The sequence below is a fragment of the Gopherus evgoodei genome, chromosome 2 (assembly GCF_007399415.2).
Source record: "Gopherus evgoodei ecotype Sinaloan lineage chromosome 2, rGopEvg1_v1.p, whole genome shotgun sequence".
Classification (NCBI taxonomy): domain Eukaryota; kingdom Metazoa; phylum Chordata; order Testudines; family Testudinidae; genus Gopherus; species Gopherus evgoodei.
This window is the reverse complement of record NC_044323.1, coordinates 294,982,516-295,004,460: the sequence shown is the minus strand read 5'-3', so window position 1 is coordinate 295,004,460 and position 21,945 is coordinate 294,982,516. Positions and strand designations below refer to the sequence as shown.

The 21,945-nt window shown below is 46.0% G+C and overlaps 1 protein-coding gene across 2 annotated transcripts in view; it reads right to left on the bottom strand.

Annotated features, from left to right (window-relative positions):
• Window positions 1–21,945, bottom strand: part of ARHGAP39 (Rho GTPase activating protein 39) — a 402,448-nt gene that overhangs the window by 272,731 nt on the left and 107,772 nt on the right. The window lies entirely within an intron of this gene.

Genomic DNA, 21,945 nt, shown 5'->3' with positions numbered 1-21,945 from the left:
GCAAAGGCTGCTTGGGAGGGGATGTGAGTCAGGTTTTCCCAAGCCCTGGCTTGCACTATTCCCTATACAAGGCTAAGGATTCCAGTGACTCTCCCTTAAATGCATCCCTTCTGAAAGGCCTTTGCCCCATCTCCAGCTCACAGCACAGAGGGGAGTAAGCTAATCTGATGACCATCTAAACGGCATTTTTTTTTTTTAAATCCAAGCACTAAGCAGATGTGCTACCTTTTAGCACTGACACTTTTTCCCTCTCGCATCCTGAACCACCACCCTAGTACTCTCATGAGTACATTGTCTATTCAGATTCAAAACTCCTCAGGGCAGACTGGGCTGAGAAATGCTTAGCATGCTGTTGGCACTCTCAAATAATGAAGAAATACAGAGGAATAAAAAGGTGATGCTAAGAGAGAGCAACAAAGTCCAGCAACCACCACATATAATATAGAAATGGAACCACTTTCTAGAAATACAGAACCACTGCAACTAGTGACTGCGTCCTGAGCACCAGATTGGCCCCATTTATCTATTTCCAGGGGAATTTTAGAAGCCCTTTTTGCAGGATTGTTGCAGACTTTCAGACAATACTGAGCATAACTGGTGTTTGTGAGAAGGAGGTTAGTACTCATGAAAATTGAGCGCTAAACATTGGACAGAGGCTGATATGATGCTGCTAAGATCTGTAGCAAGCTTCGCTGCATACAACTATGCCAATGAATCTCAATGCTCACCTTCAGCACCTTTTACCTCTCCATTACTAAGCCCTCCAAAAGCCAGCTGCTGCCCTCACTCCCCACCTAGAGGATACCCTGCTATTACAGTCCTGGGCACCAACAAGGCTCTGCCAGGAGCCATCTCTATTTCAATTTCCAGCAGCCATTGCTATGCTCGTTCTGAGTCTCCTGAGCACGAGCCTCTGAGGTCTCTCACCTCCCACCTTCTACACAGGAGTTCTCACAACACATTTTTGGGTGGCCTCAGAGTGCGGCCACCAACTCTTGCTGGTGGCCACTGCCCATTTTTCATAAAACACGTAACCAACCATAGGGAAAACAAATTACAATGATTTGGAGATGTATATATGTGCATACGTATTTATTTATGTAGGGGGGGTTTGCAGACGCAGTCATAAACATAATGTACAGCTGTTTATTCTTTACTGGACCTAAACAGAATAGAAACACAAATAAGTTGCTTTGCACGTTCCCCCCTTTTTAAAGGGTTTCTAGCAGTAAGTCTGTTACTGTGAAAAGCGATATTTGTATATTTGTTAATATCACTTTTCATAGCAGACTTACTCAGCCCCAGCAAGCTAGGGGACAAATTAAGCCCTGGATAGGGAGGGAGGAAGGGAGCCAGGGGCGATGGGGAGCTGAGGAGGCAGCAGAGGATAGGATGACGTTCAGGGAGGAAGGGAGCCAGGGGTGATGGGGGGGCAGCAGAGAACAGGATGGATCTCCAGGGAATGAGCCCATGGCTGAATCCTCAGGGCCAGAGCCCAAAGCCCTACATCTCAGGGATGGAGTCCACTACCCCACAGCCAGAACCGGCTGTCCACCACCCAGGGATGAAACCCAAAGCCTGAGCCCCACCAGGAAGGTGAGGAACTCACACTGGCCACCTGCTCCTACAGCATTTGTGGCTCCAGAAGGTGGCAGGGCCCAGACCCTGCTGGCGGCACTGGGGGATGGGCCTCCGCTTTGCTCCCCCCATCACTACCCAGGAGGCTCTGCCTGCAAGAAAAGCCCCTGGTGGCTGCATGCGGCAACAGTGGCCACATGTGAGAAACAGATATGCATGGTGATTCCAGAACATGCTGCTGGCCACCTGCCACGTTTCCTGATTCACCACTCTCCTGGTCGTGCCTCAGTGGCTAGCATCAGCTACAAGGGCACTTCAGCTCAGCAGCACTGACACAGACCCAGCTGCAAAAGGAAACTGACTACCACTGCACAAATCCTGCTTCGGGTCATCCTGCAGCAGACTCCAGGTGTCAAGAACTGGATGCATAAAAGGAACTAACCTACCACAGCAGGGGAATTGATTATACAGGGATGGAATTAGCATGCTTCCCTCTGCTGTAGCTCTTTAGAGTATGTCTACACTGCAGCCGGGAGCGAACCTCTCAGCCCAGACAGAGACTCATGCTAGCAGGGCTCAACCTAGCATAGTAAAAATAGAAGTGTGGATGCAGCAGCTGGCTCAAGCTACTCCAGCTGCAGGGTAGACATACCCACTATGTGTCAAATACTGTCCTGACTGTGCAGAGACAGACCAAAACACAGTAGAAAAGAAAAAAACTTGAGCAGAAAATCACCTGTTTATGCCCCATACCATTTCTCCCTCTCTCTCCCTGCCAAAAAACCCCCAAACATTTGGACACCCAAGTTTCCAGGTGAGCTACCATTTTTTGCACCCTGCTGAGCTACCAAACAGGAAAACAGTTTCGCCTTGCTCACTGAAGAAGCTTCCTTGCCGATGTAGGAGAAAGGAAGATTAAAAATCATATTAGTGGAGAGAGGATCATTCCTCCCAGCCCAGTCAGCAACACTCCAAGGAGCCACATACATGTCACTCTGTCCAGGAGAGGACTTTTCCCCAGAGCCCCCCAGATTCCAGCTAGCCTCTGAAGTGGGATTTAGAGATACTGATAGGACTCTGAAGATGATCACTTCTGCAGATACATGGGAGCAAATTCAGACCCTCTATAATTTCAACCCCAATCCTGAATTTGCTACCAGACTAGGCCAGTAGTACCTGGAAAATACACACAGATTGCCATGCTGGGGCACAAGAGGGAAAGGGCATGCATCAAAATGCTAGGCACTTCCCAGTAGCCCGGGACCCCTCTACAGCGGAGCTGAAGGAATGTGAACTCCACACATTTTGCAGGGGGGTTGGGGCACAAACATCACACACTCTTCTCAGCCTAGAAGAGGAAGCCTGTATTTGGCCAATTAGAAACAGGAGACCACCAGTAAAAATAGCTCCAGCTGTGACCTAGGACAGGATTGGAATCCTGTCTCCTGAGAGGAAACGCCAGGGCACACCAAGACCACCAGACCCACAACAACACTGGAGCACTCAGCTTCCTCGTGGCATTCTGAGGATTAGCAGGCTCTTAATGCTGGGAAATAGCCCCCCCCTTTACATCATTATTTCCCCTGCCTTTGGAGAAAGGGCGAAGACTTTACAGCTCTCCTGCTTTCTCCTCAGCCTTTTAATTTACCAGAGCAATTAATCAACTTGCACAACTCAATATATTAGCCCTTCATGAAACAACGGATCAATGGCCAAGATACATTCACCTCGGCCACTTGCTTTAACACAACTGACCATAAGCGGGAGGCGAAAAGGAAAACAACCCATCCAAATAATAAAGATCTGAGAACAGCAAGCATTACACAATTATGTTCACCAGGCCTAGAGTCAAACAAATCCGGGAGGCCACAGGCCCTGAGGGGCTGCACGGACCCTCTTTTCACAATAATGATCTCAGCCTCCTACAAAGCATGCACTGGCTTTGGTTTTGAATCTCTGAAGAGCTGAGAGCAACTACAAAGGGGGAAAAAGCTTTTCACCACCACATTTTCACTAAACAGCAGCATGCTGAGCTTAGACCCTTTTATGCTGAAATAAAGAGCCTCCGTGACCACAAGCACAAGAGCCAGTCACTTTGGACCCAGTTGTAATACCCAACGTTCCTAAAGCCCCATCTGGAAGGGACTGACTGGCACTAACAGTTCAGCCTGGGCAGTACCAATATATCGGGAGTATATGCATTTCCCAGGGGGAACTGAGGCACAGACAGCCCAAGTGACTTGACTTGCCCACAGTCACACCACGTCAGTGACAGATCTGGGATGAGAACCCAGAAGCCCCTACCTCCCAGTCCTATGCTTTAGCCACACATCATCTTTCACTGGTGGAGCTGTCATGACGCTCATCATCTTGGAACCTTCGGTGCTGTAGAATATTCTGGAACCTCTTTCTCCTCCTATTCCAGCCCCTGTTGCTGATTTTACAGTGCTTTCAATGAACGCTGCTGGTGAATTCAGACAGGCTAGGCTACTGCGTTCTTACTTCACACAGTAAAAAAAGCAAAAAGAGCTTGTAAATCGCTGCAGGGTGCAATGAGACAACAGCAAAGCCAGTATAATCGTTAGGCAGCACTTCAAAATGTTGCTGGTGCTCTATGAAGTGCCACATGAGAATGAAGGTGTGGTAATGCACACCAAAGTGCATTTTACTGGCAGAGAAGGGATGCCAATGATACCACACGTTGTTTGCTTCAGTTCATGGAAGGAGCTGGGGCTACTCATTTTCTGGACAGATGGCACGGTCATGCAGTACAGGTGGTGTTTTCCAGAGCCCACCGTTATAATACTGGGAATAAAAGACCTATATGTTCCCATGTGGGGGTAGGGAGAAATCCCTCCTTCCTCCTCTGCACACTCCCCCCCACAACACATGCATACATACATACAACAACTGTGATCATTTCTCTGAGACATGAATCTTCTTGCTGTTGCCTAAACTATTATGACCTCCAGATTAACTCATTACCATGTACTCTGCACAGGGCTACCTTTCAAGGTCACACACAAGAGACAGCTGCTGCAAAGTGTGGCTGTCCACTTCCTTGGGAGCATGAGATCATAGAATCATAGATTATTAGGGTTGGAAGGGACCTCAGGAGATCATCTAGTCCAACCCCCTGATCAAAGCAGGACCAATCCCCAAATGGGCCCCTCAAGGATTGAACTCACAACCCTGGGTTTAGCAGGCCAATGCTCAAACCACTGAGCTATCCCTCCCCCTAAATGGAGCATGAAAATCCCAGTTCTCAACTGCACTTGATTCTCATCTGCTCCCAGGTGCAGCGTAAAGATGTTGATACTGATCTATGAGGACCTATACACTTTGGATCTTAGCTACTTGAAAGGGTAGCTTTTCCACCATCTACTGCCACAACAGATGACCTCTGCTAGGGTGCCCGAGTTGGCAGTCCCTGTACTGGACTATCTATGGACTGGGGAGGCAGGATGTTCACAGGGGAAGGCCTCTGACTCTGGAAATAGCTCTGTTGGTCTGCACAGCACAGTGTAAGCCCCATCTATCCTCTCAGGCTTCTGTCTGGAGAGGTGACAAAGAGCAAAGTCACACCCTACAGAACCACTGAAGTCAGCAAGTCCTCTTGTTAAACTGGAACTGCTCTACTCAACCAAAAGAAACAGCAGAAACAGCAATCCTGCACCCCATGCAGCATGCTTCCTCCAGAAGTTTGGCCCTGCCAGACAACAGATGCCCTGGAAGATCTTACAAAATGTCAATCACCACCTGTGCCTCTGACCATGCTCCTCACAACTACGGAAAGTCAAGAGCATCTGCAAACTCTACCAGGAGCCAACTTCTCCTTTCCAGAGGGAAATTCAACACCCAGCATAACACATGCAAGAGTCCAGCAAATGCTGAGCCATTTCTTGATGTTATCAGTGGCCTAGCATCCAATCCACTCTATACACTTCAGATTTCTCAGCAAGCTAATTAAAAAGCCAGCAGAGCTATGTTCAATTCCACCTCTTCTCTGGCAACATCCTTGATCTCTCCCCTCACCAAACTACAGGACAAAATATCCAGTCTTGCATTTAAAAACGGTCAGTGATCGAGAATCCATTGCGACCCTTGGTAAATTGTTCCCATGGTTAACTGCACTCATTGTTAAAAATTATGGCTTATTTAGACTAATTGCAACACTTGGTGAAAACACATCAGAATCAACTCTATTCCAAGACTCAATTTAAAGACTTCTTAATGGATTTAATACTTCCTTCAAAAAGATTGTATCCAAGCTACACAGATAGACAAAGGAACAAGCTTCAGTCCAATTGATTTGAAATGCGCACACCCTCTCTCCAAAAAGAATACAGGATTAAAAGTATAAGAGGCTGAAAGAATGCTAAAGCCCACTATGCCCCGTTGCTGTAGAAACTCTGCAGTGGGCGTACTTTAGAGATCTGAAAGGGTACCCTGCCTTTCAGGCCCTCAGTTCCACCTTTGAAGTTATTTGAATCAAATATCCTGCCAGTTTTAATTGTCCTGGCTCTGGTTACTGTGTGTTCAATGCAGATGCAGTAACATGTCTCCCTGGAAACAAATTAATTTTGTTACACGACCATAACAGAAAGTCAGGAAACATCACCACTCACGGTTACCTACGGCAATAAATGGGGCCTTATTCCACACACACAGTAATTAGGGATCAATTTCCCCCCAACACTTGGGTGCATGAGGAGGATGGTATAAAATTATAAGAGAGTCACTCTTGTAAATACACCACTAGTCTGTACTGGACGGAATCAGAACTGCTCAGCTATGTTTCATAGGCCCCGTACAGCTAATTTTCAGCTTCTGTGGCAGAGGCCAGCACTTCCAGAGCAGCCGTTTTGTCCCCACTGCTACTGTTAAGTCCCAAGTAGCTGTGGCATGCAACACAGTGACAACTGTGAAGCTGTGTGAGAACGCATACAGGTTTGTTAAACTATAGTGAAGGATTAGGTTAGTGTTTGAGATTGCTAGAGAAATCCAGATAAAAACTGGGATGGATCAATATTAACTGTCTAAGAAAAACCACCACTACTCCTTTAAGAGATGAGAGGAGGTAGCTCTGAGCTTTTAGTTTCTGTGCCTAACGCAAGTGTCAAACTCTGCCTTCCAGCTGATTCACAATTGCCTGGTACTGGAACAGCTCTATCAAGGAGACCTAGCAAGTCAGCATTGCTACACTACTGCTATAACAACTAGCTCATTATTCAATGGCTATTAGCCAAGATGGGCAGGGATGGTGTCCCTGGCCTGTTTGCCAGAAGCTGGGAGTGGGCAGCAGGGGATGGCTGACTTGATAACCTGTTCTGTTCATTCCCTCTGGGGCACCTGGCATTGGCCGCTGTCAGAAGACAGGATACTGGACTAGATGGACCTTTGGTCCGAACCAGTATGGCTGTCCTTATCTAGTCAGATGGCTAGCAATAATTCAAACCTCGCACATCTTCTGATCAACAGCCTTCAACTATTTCAGTAAAATCAGTACTTGTCTGGAAAAGTTACCTTGACGGATAATTTTACCACCCATAGATACCTGTTACAGTGGAGTAAGAGAGTTAAAGTTTAGGGAAATTTTCGATGTCCTTTATGACACTGCAGTGATTATGAAATACACTAATTCCGATCACTAGGAGCTTGTACTCGAGTGTATTTTACAGAGAATTGGTTTGGGATTTATTGGTAAACAAGGGTTAGAGGGGAAAATAGTGAGGCGGGCATCTCTCAAAGCAAAACAGGGTCAAAAGTTGTCATTGATTCAAGGTTCTGTTTCGAATGAAGTGTTTCGCAGCAGAGGCCTGTAACACACACAGTACAAGCACACAGAATGGAGTTCTTTTAACAGGGTCTGCTTACAAGTGTAATTTTCCTCTTGGTCCACAAGCAGATTGCTCGGTGTAGTATGCTACAGAACACACTTTAGCCTGCATACCAAACAGTTCACTCGTCACAAGTTAATACCCTTCTAAAGAGGGAATGCTTAGGTGCTTTAATCAGTATGGCTGCTGCCAGAGAGATCCAGAGCGTTACTCTGGCTGCATGGTCACAATGTTACTGAAATTCACCCTGGCCACCCCACACTGCAGACAGGGGTGATGGGCTGTCAAATGGTGTTGTGATCTGGTGTGCTCCACCCACAACCTGACTCTTGGCAGCACCAACTCATGGGCTTTGTGGATAACAAAGAGGGGAGACTGCCCAACCAAGAGAGACCAGGATTAGCAATGAAGTCCTCCTGTGGAGGCTGGGACCAGAAGGTTCTCTCCATCCCTCCCCCAAGAAATATCTGAACGGATGCCACTGTAGCACTGCTTCTGGAACTTGATGACATCATTGGTGAAACGGAGTTTGCAAAAGCACTGCCAAGGATTAGATTTAATTCTTTCCTTGTAATAATTTAAAAGGGATATTGAAGTGCTATTGTCATCCAAGGTATTAACAGCCTATCCTGTTAAACAGCAGATTGTTAAAACAACATATTCCTGGAGAGCCAACGTCAGCTAACCTTAATGAACAGAGAAATACTGGGATTTAATTTGAATTTAACATTCTTCATGTTAATTAATTTGTCTGTTTCAAGACCATTCCCTGAGTAGCTTTTTTAAAATTTATTTATTATTAAAGTGACTGCAATAAAATACTTTCTTTAGCTTTACAGGGCTTAAGATAACCTAAACCGTTAATAAATTGGCAGAGGTAAATTATCCATGATAAACCAAACAAACAATTCAATCCTTAAACAAGAATCCTTTGCACATCCAGAATATATTAAAACATGACTTTACTGGATTTGGGGAATAGTACACTTTGGTCTTACCTTACCTAGAGAAGAGTTCCACACTAGGGTAGACCTCACAGCCAAAAGGTGTCATTTCTATCGTCAGCTCTCCAGAGAGACAAAGATTGTAAGCGAAGTAAACACTGTTCACTGCTTATGTTCCATTTTGTTTATTTTTCTCATTTCTTTTCTTTAATCGGTCAGCTAATTGTGATAATTTTTCCTTCTTGTAATTGTGGTGTCCTCTGAGGTATGGCAAGAATCCCACCCCAATTAAAACAATGTGCTTGAATTATCACTAAGAGAATTAAGATTTGACCCACTTGTTTTTGTTTCTCTAATTTTTTTTAAAGTAATTTTTAGTATAAAAATACTTGGCTCCCTACACTCCTTTCTACTCCACACTTGGAAATTACAGGTGCCATCATTAAATACTATTTCTTCAGCTAATTAATCAATCATCTAATCATGGAGCACTGAATGCTGGGACCAGTGGTCAGCATGGGCCATGTCTTCATAATTAAATAAAAGAGTAGCTGCAAGCCATACTTTAGGAAATTAACACCATCCTAAAGATTACAAGATCTACCATCATTTTACAATATTGCCAAGCAAGACTGCTTCAACTGTATTTTCATTTCTTTCAGAATTTAAAGATCTGTGTTGATTTGATTCTTTGTTAAACATTCAGGCTCCAAGCAGGACAATTTGGTTTATTACACACATTTCAGAGTGCACACGTTATTCTACTGCAATGTTTTGAATAAAACATTTGTTTTAGCTTCAAGACAAATTGTAGTTCCTAGGCATGCCAGACCCTAGAAAGCTCAAGCTGATGAATACATGAGCAGAACTGACACAAAACTGCGGAACATCAGCAGTAAAACACTATCCTCTACCCACCGTGAAAAACTACCAGAATAATAGCCAAGAACTCCCAAAATAAATGGCAAAAAAAATCTGTTAAGTCACCCAGCTCTCTTTCTCCAGTAATAAATTCAGTGGCCACAAACACCTTTACACAGATAAATTTCATTAAACTATATAAGCAGCAAAGAGTCCTGTGTCACCTTATAGACTAACAGATGTTTTGGAGCATGAGCTTTCGTGGATGAATACCCACTTGGTCGGATGCATCTGATGAAGTGGGTATTCACTCACGAAAGCTCATGCTCCAAAACAGCTGTTAGTCTATAACAGGGGTCTGCAACTGATGGCACACGAGCCAATTTTTAATGGCACGCAGCTGCCTGCTGGGACTCTGCGTGCCATTAAAAATGCTGCCGACGCGGCAAGCCGCGGGGTCCGCGGTCCCAGGCCGAGCTCAGCAAGCCTCCGCCTTCCCCTGGAGCCCTGCTGCCGCACGCGCAGTGCTCTGGAGGCTGGGGTTAGGCGCTCCCGCGGGGCAGCATTTGGCTCCATGGGGAGGGAAAGATGCTCCCCGCTCATCTGGAGCCTGCCTCCACGTGCGCAGCGCTCTGAGGCGCGGGGCGGAGCAGGGCTGCGCGCCGGAGGGGAGGCGACAGCAGGGCTCCGGATGAGCGAGGAGCCTCATGGTAAGGGGGCGGGCTAGGGGCCCGGCTCCGGGGCCGGGGGGGGGGAGGTCAAGGGACAGGGAGCAGGGTGGGTTGGATGGGGGGGTGGTATACTGGGGGGTGGCTAGGGGCGGGGGTCATCAGGGAGCAGGGGGGAGTTGGAGGGGCATGGGAGTCCCGGGGTCTGTTTAGGGGGTGGATAGGGGTCAGGGCAGTCAGGGGACTGGGAGCAAGGAGGGTGCTGGGGGGCAGTTAGGGTGGGGGGGGTCTCTGGAGGGGGGGTCAGGGGACAAGGAGCTGCAGGGGTTGGATGAGTCAGGAGTTCTGGGGGGACTGTCAGGAGGCAGGGGTGTGGAGAGGGGTTGGGGCAGACATGAAGCAGCGGGGGGTTGTATGGGTCCAGAGTTCTGGGGGTCCTGTCAGGGGGTGGGGAGCAGTTAGATAGGCATGGGAGTCCAGGGGGTTCTGTCTGCGGGCGGGGGTGTGGATAAGGGTTGGAGCAGTCAGGAGACAGGTAGAGGGTAGGGTCCTAGGGGGGCAGTCAAGGGACAAGGAGGCTTAGATAGGCGGTGGGGTCCCAGGAGGGGGTAGTTGGGACAAGGAGCAAGGGGGGTTGGGGGGGCAGTCACCCAGCCCTCTGCCCTGACACCCCACATACACACAGCCCTCTGCCCTGAGCTCTGCACCCCCACACACACCCAGGCCCCTGCCCTAAGCCCTGTACCACCCAGCCCTCTGAGTCCTTCACCCTGCCCCCATGATCCCAGCCCTGACTGGCACCCCCGCACATACCCAGCCCCCCTATCCTGACACCTGCACCCCCCTCAATACCCCCAGCCCTCTGCCCTGACTCTTGCATCCTCCACATCCCCAGCCCCCCCCACATCCCATGCACCCTGCACATCCCCACCCCCACCCTGAGCACCAAACGGGAGCCCCTGCACCCCTACTCACATTCCCACCTGCACCCGTCACACCACATGGGAGCTGCCCAGGTAAGTGCCCCCACACTCAAACCTCCTGCCCCAACCCTGAGCCCCCTCCTTCATTCTAGCTCCTGGCCAGACCCTTCACCCCCAGCCCTGTGCTCGGTCCACTCCAAGTCTCAGTTCAGTGCAGAGAGAGGAAGAGAATGGGCCAGAACGAGGGAGAAAGTAGGTACCCACTGTATGTGGGCAGGGCCGGGACCCCTGACCAGCACTGGGCTGAGCGGGTCCAGCAGCCGGGATCCTGGCTGGCAGGAGCCAGAGGATGGAACCCCTGAGCGGCAGTGAGCTGAGCCGCTCAGCCCACTGCCAGTCTGGGGTCCTGCCCACCAGCCCCACACAGCCCGCTGCCACTCTGGGGTTCTGGCTGCCAGACCCTTCCCAGCTGGGGTCCCGGTCGCAGGCCCCACTCAGCCCACTGCCGGCCTAGGTGAACAGAACCCCAGACCAGCAGCGGGCTGAGTGGGTCGGTAGCATAAGATCAACATTTTAATTTAAAAATTTTAAATGAAGCTTCTTAAACATTTTGAAAACCTTGTTTATTTTACAATACAACACTAGTTTAGTTATATAATATATAGACTTGTAGAGAGAGACCTTCTAAAAACCATTAAGATGTATGACCGGCACGCGAAATCTTCAGTTAGAGTGAATAAATGAAGACTCGGCACACCACTTCTGAAAGGTTGCCGACCCCTGGTCTATAAGGTGCCACAGGACTCTTGGCTGCTTTTACAGACCCAGACTAACACAGCTACTCTGATATTAAACTGTATAAAAACTTAAGCAAGAGGGTACAGGAGCTAGAGTAGCCAGAACAGAAAGTGACGAGAAACCCAACAGCTGTGATGGGAGTTACCAAAAACATCCTAGTCTTCAGTTCCAGTAGAAGTTATTGTTTAATTCTAATGTATGTACTTGTGCAAAAAGTAACAGCTTATTATTAAACAAAGCACAGGCATCAAGTGCAGAACATGCCCGCCATAGATTTTAAAAACCTACAGGAACTAGGAATGAAATCCTGCTTCTTACCTGCCCACTATACTAAAAAAGCCACATATGGAACCACTCAGCCACCTGCAGTGAGAATAACCATATCATCATACTATTCTAATTCTTGGCCTCCTGCACCCCTTTTCCATCCCCTCCCAAAACTAATCTCCACTCTGGAGCCAACGGACAGCCAATGCAGCACATGCAGTACTGATGCAACAGGTTCACTCGTTGTGTCACACCATTAATTTGGAACGAATCTTTCTGGAAGAGGCCATGTCTTTCTAAACCTTCTGTGAAGCACCTAACACAATTTTGGTGTTATAAAATAACCGGTCACTAAGTGCTCAAAAGAAACCAGTGCTATATTCAAGGTAAGGCATAGGTCTAATTTATTTCTTCGAACACACGAACTAGCAAGCCCTGCTCTTTGTTTTTACATTGTTTCACACAACTCCATCCCTGCCTGTGTCTCTGCTCACTTCTTATTAATACCCACCCCCCTCCTGCCACTCCAGCGCATCTCACCACATATCCTTTTCTCTCATCTTCAGGTTTTCCTTCTATGATGGCCCCTATGCATAGATCCCTCTGCCTACTACCACCTCAATGAGAAAGCTCTAAACCCATTTATTAAGACTTTAAACCGTTTGGGTTTTTTTCAAACTGGAGTGGGAGTCAGTTTCAAAGTTTAGGGACCTTATGTAGTCCCCTGCTCTGCCAGCAGACTCCGCTATGTACTACAAGAACTCCAGCTTGAGTGCCTCCCCTAACCCAAGTGTAGCTGTACTGATAGGGAGAGAGGAAGTCTCAGGTGGGTCCCAGACCTTCTACAGCTTTACCAGTCAAAACCAACAGCTTGATCTCTACCCCAGGACCCCACAGACAAGCCAGTGCAGCCCAAGCAGTACTGCGGCAGCATGCTCACAGTGAGATGTAAAGCTTGACACATGGGCTACCGACATTCTCCACTAGCTTAGCCTTCTGAATGAGTCTAAGCTGTAGCCCGGCAGAGAGCATGCTTTCACATGCTGCATGCGAGGACACCAGGCCTGTAAAACTAAACGCACTCTTTATAAGGAGAACAATTTACAGAGATACTGCAACTGCAGCTAGCATTGAAGCCAAGGGCATACAGACTAACCTCCTCCTGGCTTCTCCAAACCTATCTCTCCTGCAACATGTGCTCCTCATTCCACATAGGTTGCTACTTAAACAGCAACAGACTAATACGGAGGTGGCACAAGCATATATCAGAGCAGCAAGTAGGGCTGCTAGGCATCTGGTTTTCCAGTACATGCATCCGATGAAGTGGGCTGTAGCCCACGAAAGCTTATGCTCAAATAAATGTGTTAGTCTCCAAGGTGCCATAAGTACTCCTGTTCTTTTTGCGGATACAGACTAACACAGCTGCTACTCTGAAACCTAACATGTTGCAGTATATATACCCTTCAGTATCTTTCACTGTAAAATCCAGGTATTCACTCTCTGAATCTGCATTTACTAAGGGATGCTAACCAGTCTCTGGGACTCCCTCTGTTAATCTTGGTCTCTGTTTTAAGAATGAACTTCATGCAATATTGGGCTACTCAGTGAAAATTTGAACTCTTTTTACCTGGTTAAGAGTGCCTCACTTTCTATGTTTGAAAGTATTTGACCTCAACAGAGTAGATATTTCTACAGTGCTGTGTGCCTTCCTTTGGGAGTAGTGTCTATTCATAAATAGGCCATTTGCATCAGCAGCAGTCTTGAAGAGCTGCCAGGACGGGATTTTGGAATGGCAGCACCAACTGGTCTCAACCTCTCTATAGAAACTCTGTGTTTTGGAGTTTTGCTGTATTTTCATGCTAATATAAAGTTCAACTAAATTCTATCAAACCCAAGGATTATAAAAACAAGCCAGCAGGACTCTTACAGCTAACATCTGAGGTGTCTGCCTGCCAACTCATTCACTCCACAAAGAAAAGTTTTGCTCCTCTATTTTATAATATGACATTTAAGAAGCTGCTTCCCATTGGAACGTGATGTTCATTTCATTGCTATTGATAGTGCAGTATAAACAGACCACCCTGAACCAAGCAAAACAACGTCTATTAACTTCTACTAACAGCTTCATAATACCCTTCATGTGATAACACAAATCCCGTTGAGTCAGACTGGGATCATTACATAATGCCTAATCTTCACAGAACAGCATAAGCCCCCTAACCTTCTCCTTGACATTGTAAACAAACTCAAATCCCCTTCTCCTCAAAGGGGAAGGGTATTAATATATATAGCAGGCAAGAGCCATCCACAATGGAAGCCTTCTGCTTGTTGCTTTTAGTTTGACAGGAATAAGCAAAGACTCAGCAAGACCAATGTACAGCTGAGATTCACTTTGATACACAATTTGTTTCCTATGATGGGTTTAAGGAAAAAAAAAAAAAAAAAAAGGCCATCTCTTGCTTTGTCAGCACTTTCACTGAATCTTTTCCCTTGCTGAAATTACTGCAGATACTAGCAATGTCAGAAGGGGTTGAGTTTTTCACTCCCTCTGCTAGGCAGTAATTATTTGGGGATGCCTGGCAGTCACATTCTGGATTTTATCCTGATAGGCCAGCATGGGTCCCAAGATGTTAGTTATAGATCTAGGTCTCATCCTGGAGATCTTGGGAGTCAGGAGGCTCTGATTCTAATCTCAGCTCTGACACGTCTCCTTCAGTGCCTTGGGGAAGTCAAACTCTACCTCAGATTTAGACCATTGTCTGTAAAATGGGTATAATACTTAGTTCACCAGGATGGTATGAGGATGTTATATAAAGCCTGGAAAGAGCTTTAACACAGCAAGTATTATTGTTATACAGTATCTGCTATGATCAAATCAAGGGCAGATAATGTATGAGCATGAGTGCTAGGTAATGCAGATCCTCAGGTTTTGTATTAAAACTAAAAGAGCCTGAGCCACAGAGTTTGCATCCAACTCTTATATCTTCCTTCCTGACAGAAGGGGAGATCTGAGGTTCTGGTTGGGGACCCTTCCATATCTTAACTGCTGAAAACGGAGGTCTTAATGTCAAAGCACAGACTGAACCTTGACGTTTTCAGCCTGCTAGTCAGCATAGATGCAAAGGTTTACTTCAAGTATCGAAGTTGTGTAGTTAACCCTGTTATGCAATCTGTTAGGAAACCCAAGATGTAACATACTGCAAATGAACTAACATGCCCACGCCATTGCTCCTGGATGGAGCTGTAACTGATCAGCAGTGTGTCACATGCCATATGTTAATATAGATTCCTCTTCAGCTCAAGGAGTAGGGACCTGTACTTTTGAAGACTGAGATTTGAGTTCTAATCCCACTGCTGCTATGAAATTAGAAATGTGCAACAGTGACAACTAAAGCAGCCTAAGATTTGTTACAAAATAATGGTTTATTTTCATAAAATTATACAGGCATTTTTTCCATAAGCTTGTGACCTTGGCACTTTGGACACCACTTTTAAAAAAAAAAAATGGACTGACCTGGAGAATGATGTTGGCAACAGCATGGACAGTGACAATTTTCATATTGCCTTAACTTTTTTCTATGCAGTAAACTCCTTATTTGTGTAATTATTTCTCTTATCTTTCCTGGATTAAGGCCATATTCCTCTACGTGAAAATTAATCTGAACAGGTTGGGTGCAAGGGAATGCTGAAACAAGTCTGAAAATGGACACAAGACACTGAAAATTCCAAATGTTTTGCAAAGCTTTGAAGGTAAACAAAAGCTGAGGCAAAGGGAATGAACAAGGGTTGGACACAGAGGGGTGAATGTGTCAGTCCTAAATAAAATCTATCACAAGGACATTATGGAGTCTCCAACAGCTCCCAAGAATTATCCATGTGTAATCTCACATTCTAACTGTAGTAATAATCCAGCACTGAAGTTGTACTACCATGAAAGTCCCCATCATAGCATTATCCTGGTACATTTCCATTAAAATCCTTTTGCATTATAAGGATTAGCACTACCAAGAAGTGAGGGTTTTTTACCCACAAAAGCTTATGCCCAAATAAATCTGTTAGTCTTTAAGGTGCCAGCGGACTCCTTGTTGTTTTTGTGGCTACAGACTAACGCGGCTACTCCTTGATACTTCACTACCATTGGGTATCTCCCTAGACTTGCACTGATGTAGTCTTCCAGTATAGTGACACCGCTGCAGAGTTTCATTTTTTGTTCTGCAGCATTATTTTAGATTATTCCTGCCCCCTTCCATAACTTGATTGCAATCAATTTAAAAAGCAGCATATTCAACTTCTCCACTCCTTCTGATTGATTCTTCAACAGTTCTTCAGAATTGGGCTACTAGCTAGTCCTAAAAGTTGAACTATTAGATTCTCATTTAGAGGCACTTACTCCACAGTTTCATGATACTTGCCTTATTAAGTCTGTATATTCCCACAAAGGAATTATGATCTAGACATGGAAATCTCCTTTTGGGCTTTAGCTACTTCCCAAAAAAGAGCAATTTGCCCATTTATCTCCTATTCAATGGATGCCAGTCTGTCTCAAGCGCAGTGATTCACTTATTGCTGATCTCACTCTACTATAAATCAGCATTGTCACTGAAGTCAATGGAGTTTAAACATCTTAGCAATGGTTTGAGGGGCCTCTGGCGTTTTATAAAATGATCAAAAGAAGATTGATGTATATAAAATTTATGTTCATGATTTGAACATATCTCCCTTCCCCACCTGTCACCTATAACCTCTTACCGTAAGATCTTCCAGGCACGTGGTCATACAGCCCCCACGACAATAGGGTCATGCTTTTAAAGTTGGATATGAGATGTATTTTAGGCATACACACTAGTGTAGTTTATTGTTCCATATTTCCCTTGCAAAGTTTTCTGGTCTGTATGCTGCTTGCCTGTGTCCCCAGCCAAGGAAGTATTAAACACTCACCGTCAGTCTGTTCATGCCCTTTCTTCATTCAGCCAATTATTGGCTGCACCAACAATTTTCAACAAACTCCAAAACAAAAGAGTTCAACACAAATCCAATTGTTAACTTTCCATAGCCATGGGGCTTCTAGGGCGACCAGACAGCAAGTGTGAAAAATCGGGACAGGGAGTGGGGGTAATAGGATCCTATATAAGAAAGACCCCAAAATCGGGACTGTCCCTATAAAATTGGGACATCTGGTCACCCTAGGGGCTTCCTTGCCAAAGGCTCCCTGCTCCTATTCTATTCTATACAGGTCCTTATACCAAACATCACCCTAGTATCAGACCACCTGTGCGTAGTGCATTAAGTAACATGGCTACACATCTCATGGTTTTGTTCCCTTGTCCTCTCCCTGCAGGAGAAGTGCAGGCAGTGGAGCATGTCTTGTTTTGGTAGGGTTTGGTTTTTTAATATAGTAACTCCTCACTTAAAGTCATCCCAGTTAATGTTGTTTCGTTATGTTGCTGATCAATTAGGGAACATGCTCATTTAAAGTTGCACAATGCTCCCTTATAATGTTGTTTGGCAGCTGCCTGCTTTGTCCACTGCTTGCAGAAAGAGCAGTCCATTGGAACTAGCTGGTGGGGGCTTGGAACTAGGGTGGACCAGCAGCCCCCCATAAGTTCCCCACTCCCCTAAGTTCCCTATGTGGCAGCCATCCAGCAGGCTATCAATTGGCGGGTAGTTCAGATGTCCCTCCCCCCAATGCCATGTGCTGGTCCTTCCCTCTGCCTTGGAGCTGCTGCCGGGAGGGAGCCTCCTGCTTGCTGTGCAGAGGGGTGCTAATATCCGGATATCCCCCTCCCCCCCGCTCCTGTACTTTATCTCCACAGAGTAGTAGGGGCACGACAGGGCTCAGGATGGAGGGAGCTTGCTGGCAGCAGCTGCTGTCTTAACTTGCTGATCTACTTAAAAAGTACTTAGAGTGGGGTCAGCATACTTGAAGGGGCAATGTGCGTCTGTCACGGTGTGCGTCTCCGTCTCTTTCTGTCATGACGTCTTCCCTCCCTCCATTCGGGCTGCCTTGTACAGCGTGAGGCTACATTAACATGTTAACCTTCGAGGGCTCAGCCGAGTGCTAGTTCATTGTTTAGCAGTAAGGCATTCCCTGGAAATATCCTACCTCATTCCACCCTCTGACTTCAACACCTCAACCAAGCTTCACAATCGTTGTTGTGTACAGTATTAAATGTTTAAAACTTACACAGTATAAGAGTGTGTGTGTGTTTAGTATAAGTATTTTGTCTGGCGAAAAAATTTCCCTGGAACCTAACCCCCTCCCCCCACTTATATCAATTCTTATGGGAAACTTGGATTCGTTTAACATCGTTTCGCTTAAAGAAGCATTTTTCAGGAATGTAACTACAACGTTAAGAGAAGAGTTACTGTACATGTTGCTATGCTTTTTTTAGCGAGACATAGTCAAAGAAATGTGCCCTGCACTTGTAGCAGGAGACGGTGAGGTTTGCCATGGTTCTTAGCTCCTGAAGGTCTTCATTCCATAGTCTTGGCAAATCTTCTCCAGTCGAAAAGACCCTTTACCTGAAAGCCCCCCACTACAGAATAAACCTACTTCCAATAGCTCTCCAGCTTAACTGAGCTCTTTCAGCTTTTATAGGAATCAGGAGCTCATCAGAAAAATCAGCCAATCCTTTCCCAGCTGGGGACAACAGTCCCCTCTATTAGGCCCACACACATCTCCAAAGCAGCTCTGCTTCAGAACAGAGATGGCTGGCCTAAAAGCCCCCTGGCCCTTAATGTGACAGACCACCCTATTACAGTCCTTCAGGGCACTATATAATTCAGCAATAATATGAAAAATTAAGCCTTCTGGCAAGTTTGGCTCCATGTTCTTTATGTTCCTGAAAGCACCACTCTTGCACATGGAATTCATGAGATTCATTGGCAAAAGAAACAAATGTTTTCAGATTCAAGGACATGATGCTCTCCTCCTGAAAATGTTTAGCCTCTGAGTGATCCTAAATTGAACCCCCAGATCTGAAGCGCCCTGAACGTTGCTCAGCATCTCATCTGAATTTTGCAGCTCAGGCCCATTCTTAATTTATCCCACTAAGGCTTTTGTAGCCATTACGATTATTAACCTCTGTACTCAGCTCATTGAAGGGTGGAATCATGCTGTCCAGAGCATCTAAAGTTTCCCCACTAGTAAATTAGAATCATACACATGACTCAGTTGTACAGCAGATCTGAACTTTATTCCGCAGTCTATGGGCAGAAGCTTGGGAGTCAAAATCTCATAAAGAGAGAGAAGACCACAGCAGAGCTCTGCCAGGCAGATCCTAGAGGATTTTTTGTCCTTCAGCATCTTAAGATACAAAGTGATGGACTCCTCAGAAATACTGAAAGATCAAATGCAAGATTTGCCTATAAGCTTGCTTTGCAAGCCAAACCTGGTCCCGGGTAGTTTAGTTTCCATTAAGAAATGGCAACAGAAGAAATGTTAACCAAGAACAAATGTAACCTACACTTCCTCACCCATAAGCATGAAGAAGAAGGAGGAGGAGGAGGAAAGCACATTCAGCAAGATCTGGACACAGTACAAAGCTATCTACATAACTTCTCAGAAAGTCATACCACAACCTACACTCTTCAGAAAATAAAATAATTCACTCCTATTTGGCAAGGCTAGTTCAAGCCCTGCCAGCTAGCATGGAAATGAAGAGCAGAAATCTGATATACAAGCAGATTCCATCATCTAACTTCCCTGGCAAGGAAAGAACCTCAACTTTAAGCATTAAAGGGAACAAACAGGTGCCACCTACAGCACCTATCTTCCAAACATCGCATCTGTTCAGTCATACAACTAGTTTGTAGGGCTTGGTAAAAGGACCTGAGGAACTCTGGGCTGTGACCGCAGATTTATCCAGGGGAGGGGAGACACTCCGGTGCAGAAGCCTTCATGACCTTTGAACTACAATGTTGCCATCAGAACTGAGACCTACTATAATACGAGTCTGCTCCAAATGGACAGACCACACGATGAACTGCATCACAGGTATCATGTTACTAGTATGATAGCAGCTATGCAAATGAGGATGTTCTGTAACTACGAGAGTGGATGTGCTATGCTGAGTATGCCCATGATGAACTACAGAGAGACTGAGCCAAATGCTCAAGCAGTTAGTCAGTCATGTCTTCTCCCCTTGACTCGATACTTACTTTACACCAAGCACTACTCAAGTTCTGCATTTACCTTCAGATCAGGGATTACTTTTAAAAGCATGGATGCACTTTAGAGTCTGTCATGGGCAGTTCCCCTCCAGTGTGCAATTGCACAGACCACCTCCCTTCCTGCTCAGTCACATAAAATCCCAGTGGCAACGACAATGTGTTACATGGAAAATGACCATTACTTTCCCAGTGTATTTTTAGTTCTCTTAGTGGAATTTGGCAGCTGAAAAGAAGCAAGAAGGGCAGCACTATGTGGACTGGCTGGCTCTCTGCGAACTACCAGCAAGCATTCCATGGACAAGCGTTTGAGACATGCTGCTTTACACATCCCACCTGGCTCACACGTGACTTTGGGGAAGTTATGCACAGGTAGGGACATACACTGCAAGCTGTTTGAATCCTAGTGATCTCATTGTTCTGACGAATACACTGCTAAGTCAACTGGTTATTGCATGTTTTGTTTTCTACAAATGTAAAAATGGAGAGATTTGCAATCTAGAGGATATTGTTTTTAACCCCAATGACACTATATTTGATTCTTGACTGATGCACTTATACTTACTCCATATATGACAGGGTGGGTTACATGTACCTAAGTGCCTTAGATAGTTCACTCGAAGTGTTTCAGAGAGAGAAGTTCTCACACCCACACATCTTGCCTAGTTAGCCAGTCTCTTGTTCAGAATTTCTAAAAGCCAAAGCCTGTAAGTGCGAATAGGACTAAGCACCTTCCAGGCCTCATCTTGTACCCCTTTGACATTGGAGAATATAGCAGCATTGCCTTGCTCAGACCTTCACAAAACACAACCTCAAAAATAGCTTATTTCCCCAAATGCTGATTTAGAGTTTCACTAAATCGCAACCAACACAACAAAAGCCTGAAAGATGCAGTTTCCTAACACTGCCCCAACTGGAAAGACCTTGCATCAACCACTTGGAAAGACCACTGTGGAGAGGACAAAAGCATCTCTAAGGGTATGTCTACACTATGGGATTATTCCGATTTTACATAAACCGGTTTTGTAAAACAGATTGTATAAAGTTGAGTGCATGCGGCCACACTAAGCACATTAACTTGGTGGTGTGCATCCATGGTCCGAGGCTAGCATCGATTTCTGGAGCGTTGCACTGTGGGTAGCTATCCCGTAGCTATCCCATAGTTCCCGCAGTCTCCCCCGCCCATTGAAATTCTGGGTTGAGACCCCAATGCATGATGGTGCAAAAACAGAGTTGTGGGTGATTCTGGGTAAATGTCATCACTCATTCCTTCCTCCGTGAAAGCAACGGCAGATAATCATTTCGCGCCCTTTTTCCCTGGATTGCCCTGGCAGACGCCATAGCACGGCAACCATGGAGCCCCTTCAGCTTTTTTTTTTTTTTTCCTGTCACCGTATGTCTACTGGATGTTGCTAACAGACGTGGTACTGCAGCGCTACACAGCAGCGTTCATTTGCCTTTGCAAGATAGCAGAGACGGTTATCAGTTGTTCTGTACCGTCTGCCATGCCATTGTAAATTGGCGATGAGATGACAGTTATCAGTCGTTCTGTATCATTGCTGCTGTCATGGGTGCCCCTGGCTGAGGTCGGCCAGGGGCGCAAAGACCAAAATGGGAATGACTCCCAGAGTCCTTTATGGTATCTAAAAATATGGTATCCCTCCTTTATGGTATCTAAAAATAGAGTCAGTCCTGTCTAGAATATGGGGCAAGTGTACTAGAGAACCAGTGTACCAGAGAACCAGAGAGCACAGCCGCTCCATGTCAGATCCGGCAGAAATGATGAGCTACTTGCCATGCTAGGGGGTGCCCTTGCAACAACCCCACCCGTTGCTTCCCTCCTCCCCCAACCCTCCTGGACTACCGTTGCAGTGTCCCCCCATTTGTGTGATGAAGT